The following is a 6,720-nucleotide window of genomic DNA, read 5'->3' on the forward strand; positions in this document are numbered from 1 at the left end:
AGAGGTTTTGATGATAAGGCCGTACAATGCCGGAGCCAGTGATTTGTACGAAAAATTATTAAATATGAACAGATTCGCAATAGTATTTCAATTCTGGGGAGGGAAGGTCACCGGGGGGGGTGTGAAAAAAATGATGATCCCTAATGGGGGCATGACAGAAAATAATTGAGAAACACTGCATTACCTCAAAAAAAAAAAAAAAAAAATTGGAATTGGGTCACTTTGAACATAGTCTAAGTATCTGCATTTTTTTTAAGTCTTCTCTTAAGCTTATTTTTTTCTCACGGGCTTTTCGGGCTTGAAGGATTGGCTTTTACTTACATTCTATTTGTATTTTGTTGTTTGTAATTTAATTTCAGGTTATAGTACACTTTGGTCAACTGTCTTAATTTTAAATAGCTCTTTTTAAAAAGGTGGAATGGAATGGATATATTCTGGACAGCATAGCACAGGGTTAATTTGTATTATTTTAAACGAAAAGTTAGTTCTATACAAAGTTGGAATGTTCTTGATGTCTTCTTCAGTCATTTGCGAAAAAAAACCTACAGATTTATCTTTGGTCATCTGTGCCAACTCTGTAAATGCAAAATGGTGTTCAGATGTAAATAGTATGTTGACAGTTTTTATTAAATTTATCGAAAGTGAATATTTTTAAAAAGTTGGAATTTACTAAAATTCCAAAGCAGAGGTAAAGCACAACACACGTACAGAGGGGTTTAGTCCTCGATGCAGCTGTCACTGTCATAAGGTGGGGGTTGTTGGTGGTGAGGAGAGACGCTGAGACCCAGGTTATGGTGATGATGGAGATTTAATGATAACAAAGCACACACACAGTCCTAGGCAGGCAGCACGGCAGGAACAAGCACGCAGCTAGATACCGGTAGCAACTGTCAAAACGGACTAGACGGAAACAAACACAAACCAGGACTTTACAGTTCTACTGGCTAGTGAGAACAACACTGAGACGTTAGACAAACGTCGACAAGGACCCGACGAGGAACACAGACAACAGGAGGGTTTAAATACACACGGGGTAATCAAGGGAATGAGACACACCTGGGGAGCAATCAACGGGGAGGACAGGACAGAGACTCACAGGAACACAGGACTGAACAAACACAGAAAAACTCAAAATAAACAGAAAACCACGGATCATGACAGTCACAGGTTTGAATCTAGGCCTGGTGACCTTTGCTACATGTCTTCCCCTTCTCTTATTACTCACGTTCATGTCTGACTACTCTAAAATAAAGGCCACTAGAGCCAATACACCTTGATTAAAAAAAAGAAGTCAAACAGAGAAAGAAGGGTAAGAACTCATTCAAGAAAATTGGTTTGTTTAATTTAAGTGAACTTGAAAAGTGAGTAAGTAGTAAAGTGTAGTTATTTAGGAATTCTAAGCAGGGTTAATTTTGTATCAAGCAGTCCACACAAATTAAAAAAATTAAGTTAACATGAAGCATAACAAATGAGTTACATGAACTGTTCATTGTACTACTTGATTTAGTTCTTAATTAAAATAGTATTTTTTACTCACTAATTTTGAACTTACATTGCTTAATTTTTTTGAGGCAATGATTTTCAATAATTTTTGAAAGGTGAACAAATTTGATTTTACAGTGAGGTGTGGATTAGATCTTTGTGCTTATTTGTACAATTTTGAATATCTTAGAGATCATATAAAGTACTAAAGCATATAAGTGATCAAAAATAATTTTGATGAATATTCAAAATTTTTGACATACTTTTTTATAGGACAGACTTCTAAAAGAAACTGCTTCACTTTCTTTTATCTGTATGGCTGCCAGTAGGCTGCATTATTGGTCTGTGTATTGTCAGGACATACATATTGTAGTGTTGATATGGACTAGCCACATTAACACTAAAATAAAATATGGTGCCTGCCAGGTTTTCAAATATGTTAAGATGAAACAAGATGAGCACCAGACAAACATAATCATTTCTTCATAGTCTAATTATGGCATCAAGGGAAATCTCTCTCAACATTAAAGCTATTCATTTTATAAACTTCTCTCAAGTTTATCTCTCAGCAATTTTTTTCCATCCTCATTTTTCCATCATACACTGATAAAAATATTCTGCTCTATCTACTTAAAAATGAATGCTTAACATTCAGGACATCTCCAGATGTTACTCCATTTCTGGTCAAGTAAACCTGCAAACTGAAGAGAAAGTTTTGAACATTTGTACAACTGATTTCTGTGTTGAAAAATCAAATGCCCTAATGACCAGAGGTAGGGACTTAAGTCACATGACTTGGAGTCAGACTCGAGTCATTAATATTAAGACTTTAGACTTGACTTGAAAAAATTTTCAGAGACTTGAACTTAACTTTGACACCAATAACGTGGGACTTGAATTGGACTTGAACCCATTTAAAAGACTTGATATTTTACCTAAAATCACATTACTTATGAAGTGGGCCCCATTAATTCATTTCACTAATTAATCATTAACAGATTTTGACTGTCCCTCTGTTTTTCCACACTCTATGCGTGTGTGTAAGCTACAGCACAAACAATAAAATTAACAAGATTTTAAAAAACAAAACACTTTGTAGATGGGGTCGGGAAAACGCTCAAAGCAGATATGCTCCCACAAGTAATTTCTTTTGGGTAAATCAATTATGAAGTATGCAACAAAAACAGAGTGCAACATGCAAAACCTGCAAGAAGAAGATCTCAGATGGAGTTGCAACAACTTCCAACTTTGTTCAACATTTGAAGTTACACACTTCATTTGTTTTCATATCTTGCAATATTTTTTTTAGCACATAGGTTTATATGTGACAGTAGGGATTGGCCATCAAGGTATTCCACAATGCATTGTGCAACCATCAGCAAGAACTGATTAAACCACTTTTTAATTTGTCACAAATATTTGTTTTAAGATGTTTAAGGCAAAAACATAGACTGCAAAACTTCTACTATGCAGTCTACTTTCAGAGCAGTAGAGTGCTTATTGTGTAGTTTCATGCATTTACATTTGCATACAATGAAACTTCACCATGAGTTGTATTCTTATTTTCATGGCATAGCCTCTATTAAGCAAACTATTGCTTAATAGAACAATAGTTTGTTCTATTAAGCAGTAATAGAACAAACTATTACTGCTTTCCATGTTTTCTGTCAAAGTTTGAGCAGAGAAACAAACAAAAAGCAGGCAGGAGCCAGGAAGTGTTTCAATCAAGTAATATGTTTTAAAAATATGATTTTTTTTTGTGAGGCAATAATTTTGCAAAAAAAAAAAATTTAAGTAAAATGAACTATTGTATAGTATACTTGCAAATTTAATTAAGCAAAGTTTAGTTTTGCTTCATCTACTTAACAAAATTGTGTTCACTTCACTTGGATTTTATATCATGTAAAGAAATAAGTAAGTACTATAACAAAGAGCAGTCTTCCTTAATCAACATAGATAAATTATGCAAATAGATGAATTATTTTTTAAGTAGATAGAGCAGAATTTTTTTATAGGTGTACAATCAGTATGACTTACAATATAACTTCATCAAAGCTCCTTGCTCTTACCACTGCCAAGTGTTGTTTTAATTACACTGTTGGACTGCTGGCTTGCCCCCAAGGAAGAATAGGCTTTCAGGTAGAGAGAGTAGGTTGTGCTAGGTTCCAGGTTGGTTGCATCATGCTGAAAAGTGTCCTTGCTTATGGCCTCCTGCAGTTCCATATGATCAGGTTCTAAATAAAAATGATAAAGTTGCAGATTTGTAAACATGCTCCTACTTAGACTCAGGCTTCACAAATTTTGCGTTTGCACTCACCACCCAGTTTGCGGATGTGTAAGACATATCCGATGATGTCATCAGCAATGCTGATGGGTGGATTACTCCATGTTATTTGCAGGGTGTTGATGGACAAAGCACTCGCCATGAGGCCTTGGGGGGCAGCAGGCAGGTCTTCAGCTTGGGCCACAGCTAGACGGGCACTTGCCTGGTTAGTACCAGCACTATTCTCTGCGATGCACTGGTAGATAGCCTCATCATCTGAGCTTATATGGGTCAGAGCTAAAGTACTGCAAAACAACATGCATGCATTTATTTCTGTACAGCATAGTACATAATGCTGTACTATGCATTATGTACTATAGCAACAATATTTGATTTTATATATATATATATATGGTACTATATGTATTTGATACTATGTATTTTAAAATGAGTTAGATGGAGTTTGTGACCCCTCCCACTGCGTCTTTTACTTTTTCATCAAAAAAGAATGCATCTCATTGCAGTTATGTATGCATAAGAAAGCATAAAAAAAACAAAAACAAAACTGAAACAGGCAGTTATCCAAAAGCAGTGTTGTCCATTAAGACATAACATATTATGGAAAATTTTAAAATGATATATGACTCTATCTTCATACATTTCTTTAAACTAATGTAGGCTTATATGTCATGGGATTTAAAAAACTATATTCGGCTAACTTAAAAAAACAAAAACAAAAAAAAAACACTTATTATTGTGAAAATGCTTTTTCTATTTTATTTTTGCCAGGTCTTTGAATGCTGGATTTGCCTCTCGGTTGAGAACTGATCCAATGCAAAGATCCATAAAACTACTAAAACTTGAATAAAACAGTAAATAATGTACACACATCAGCCCCCATCTCCTTACCTGTTGTTATTTGTCAGCTTGACAGTTTGTCCTGATATTAAGACTTTGCCATTCTTCAGCCAAATTAGATGGGGATCAGGGACACCCTGAGCAACACAGGTGAATACAGCACTGCCCCCTGCTGGTCTGGACACTGACTGTGGCCATTGCAGGAACTCAGGTGGAGCTCAAGAGGAATAGTGAAGAGAAAGGGAGACAGCTTTCACCAGATGCAGACAATAAAAATAAAGTAAATATCAGGACTATGTCAGTAAGGTGGCATTTATTAGTTGACTAATTACAAAGAGTAATGGTACAGAATGTGTATGGATTGTGAATTTTATGAGAAGGCCTATCGCTATACTGTTGAACCTCTTCTTTTGCTTGCAGTGTTTGTAAATTCTAAACAGTGAGAAGAGAATTAAAGCAAAAGAACCAGAGGAAAAAATTAAGCCTGAATAAACCGCTAAACATGTGAGTTTGGTGCTTGTGTTGGAAATATGCGTCTGTCTACTCATATTTCAGATATGAGTAGACATGTTGCAAAGAGCGGTAAAGGAAATAAGTCCTTACACACTCAAGTTTGACAGTGGTTTTATTTGTATTTATTTAAGCTAAAGTGCTACAGCCCATGGTCTTTGCTTTGAGTTTGAGAACTCCATCTCCAAAAATCAAGGGGATTTTTTTTTTTTTTTTTTTTTTTTTGCTTTATTAATGATTCCCAGTCCCATAATGCAGCCTGGATTAACAGCAAAATTAAGTTCATACTAATGCAACCCAATTTTTTGTCCAATGAATGCTGTTGAAAATCTTCTGTACACTGAGTTCAAGAAACAGACTAAACATATTTTCTATATCCCTGGCACTATTACCTGGTGAAAAAAAATTATACATTTAAGTATATTTTAAATATGTTGTGTTTTTTAAAACTACATTTTAGTATGCTCTCAGGTGGATTCTTATGATTATATTAAAAATGTAAAATAAATACATCTTTAAAAACATGCTTCTCATACTGGTTTTAGAAGTGTATTTTGGTATACTTTCTAAAAGTATATTTTTTTCAAAACTATACTTTAAAATCTAATTAAATATATTACTAAAATTATACTTTGGATAATCCTTTTAAAAATACACTTTGCATGTCTTTGTAAAACTTTATATTTTAAATAAATGTACATTTTAAATATATATTACAAATATATACAAACAATACTTTTCTGAAGTTGTACTTCTGGTAATTTTCAAATAGATTATGTGTATATTTTAGTCAACCTTCCATCAAAAATAAATACATTTCAATAATATTTGTAAGTACTTTGTCAATAGTGGCTAATTATATTTTAATAAAATACTTTCAGTGTTGACATACATGATTACTTTATGCCAACAAAGTATTCCTCATTAAGTGCCTTAATAATATTTTATTTTGTTAAAATGGCAATAAATAAATGAATAAACAATCCTTGTAGTATAACTTACTGTAACAGTCTTTAACAAAGTAATTAATATTTTGTTCATGCCTCAAAACATCAAACATTGACAGTTCAGTGACAGAGGTTCTACAGTAAAAACATAAATGTCAGAAGCAGGGTAGCTTAGGCCGCTTAGGGCCCCAGGGCCACTAATGCCCCTTTTATTAGAAGCTTTATTCCTTCTAATCTGACTGGTTCTAGTTCCATGTTTTCACATTTTGGACACTAAGAATTAAAAGTTTAAACTCAGTCTTAGTTATCACTAATTAAGGTTACAGGTTTTGGATACATTTTCTCACTTTCTAGCTATAAAGATGCTACGAGTCAGAGCCCAACATGCTGAAGATTCTCCAGGAAGACAGATAAACAGTGAGTGGATAGAATGATGATGTATAAACTAGAAACTAACAAACATGATTTGTATTTTGGGTTCTTGTTAATTGCAACCCTGATATTAATGTCAAAATGTTTGGTTTGCTGAATAATGTATTCAGTTTTGGATACCTTCATTGGTAATCTATAATGTTAAGTTCAATGAAATATTTCTATAATATGTTATTTTCACTCTGGCTGAAGCTCCTCACATTTTGGGAGGGTTGTAGGGTTAGGGTT

The 6,720-nt window shown here is 33.9% G+C and overlaps 1 long non-coding RNA gene across 1 annotated transcript; it reads right to left on the bottom strand.

Moving 5' to 3' along the window:
• Positions 1-3,544: 3,544 nt before the first annotated feature.
• Positions 3,545-5,631, bottom strand: LOC103133260 (uncharacterized). Its single transcript, XR_001661244.1, has 3 exons — positions 4,655-5,631; positions 3,800-4,050; positions 3,545-3,716 (listed from the first exon to the last, which is right to left on the bottom strand). It is a non-coding gene; the product is annotated as an uncharacterized LOC103133260 (long non-coding RNA).
• Positions 5,632-6,720: the final 1,089 nt, after the last annotated feature.

This window comes from Poecilia formosa, unplaced genomic scaffold (genome assembly GCF_000485575.1).
Source record: "Poecilia formosa unplaced genomic scaffold, Poecilia_formosa-5.1.2 Scaffold2458, whole genome shotgun sequence".
Taxonomy (NCBI): domain Eukaryota; kingdom Metazoa; phylum Chordata; class Actinopteri; order Cyprinodontiformes; family Poeciliidae; genus Poecilia; species Poecilia formosa.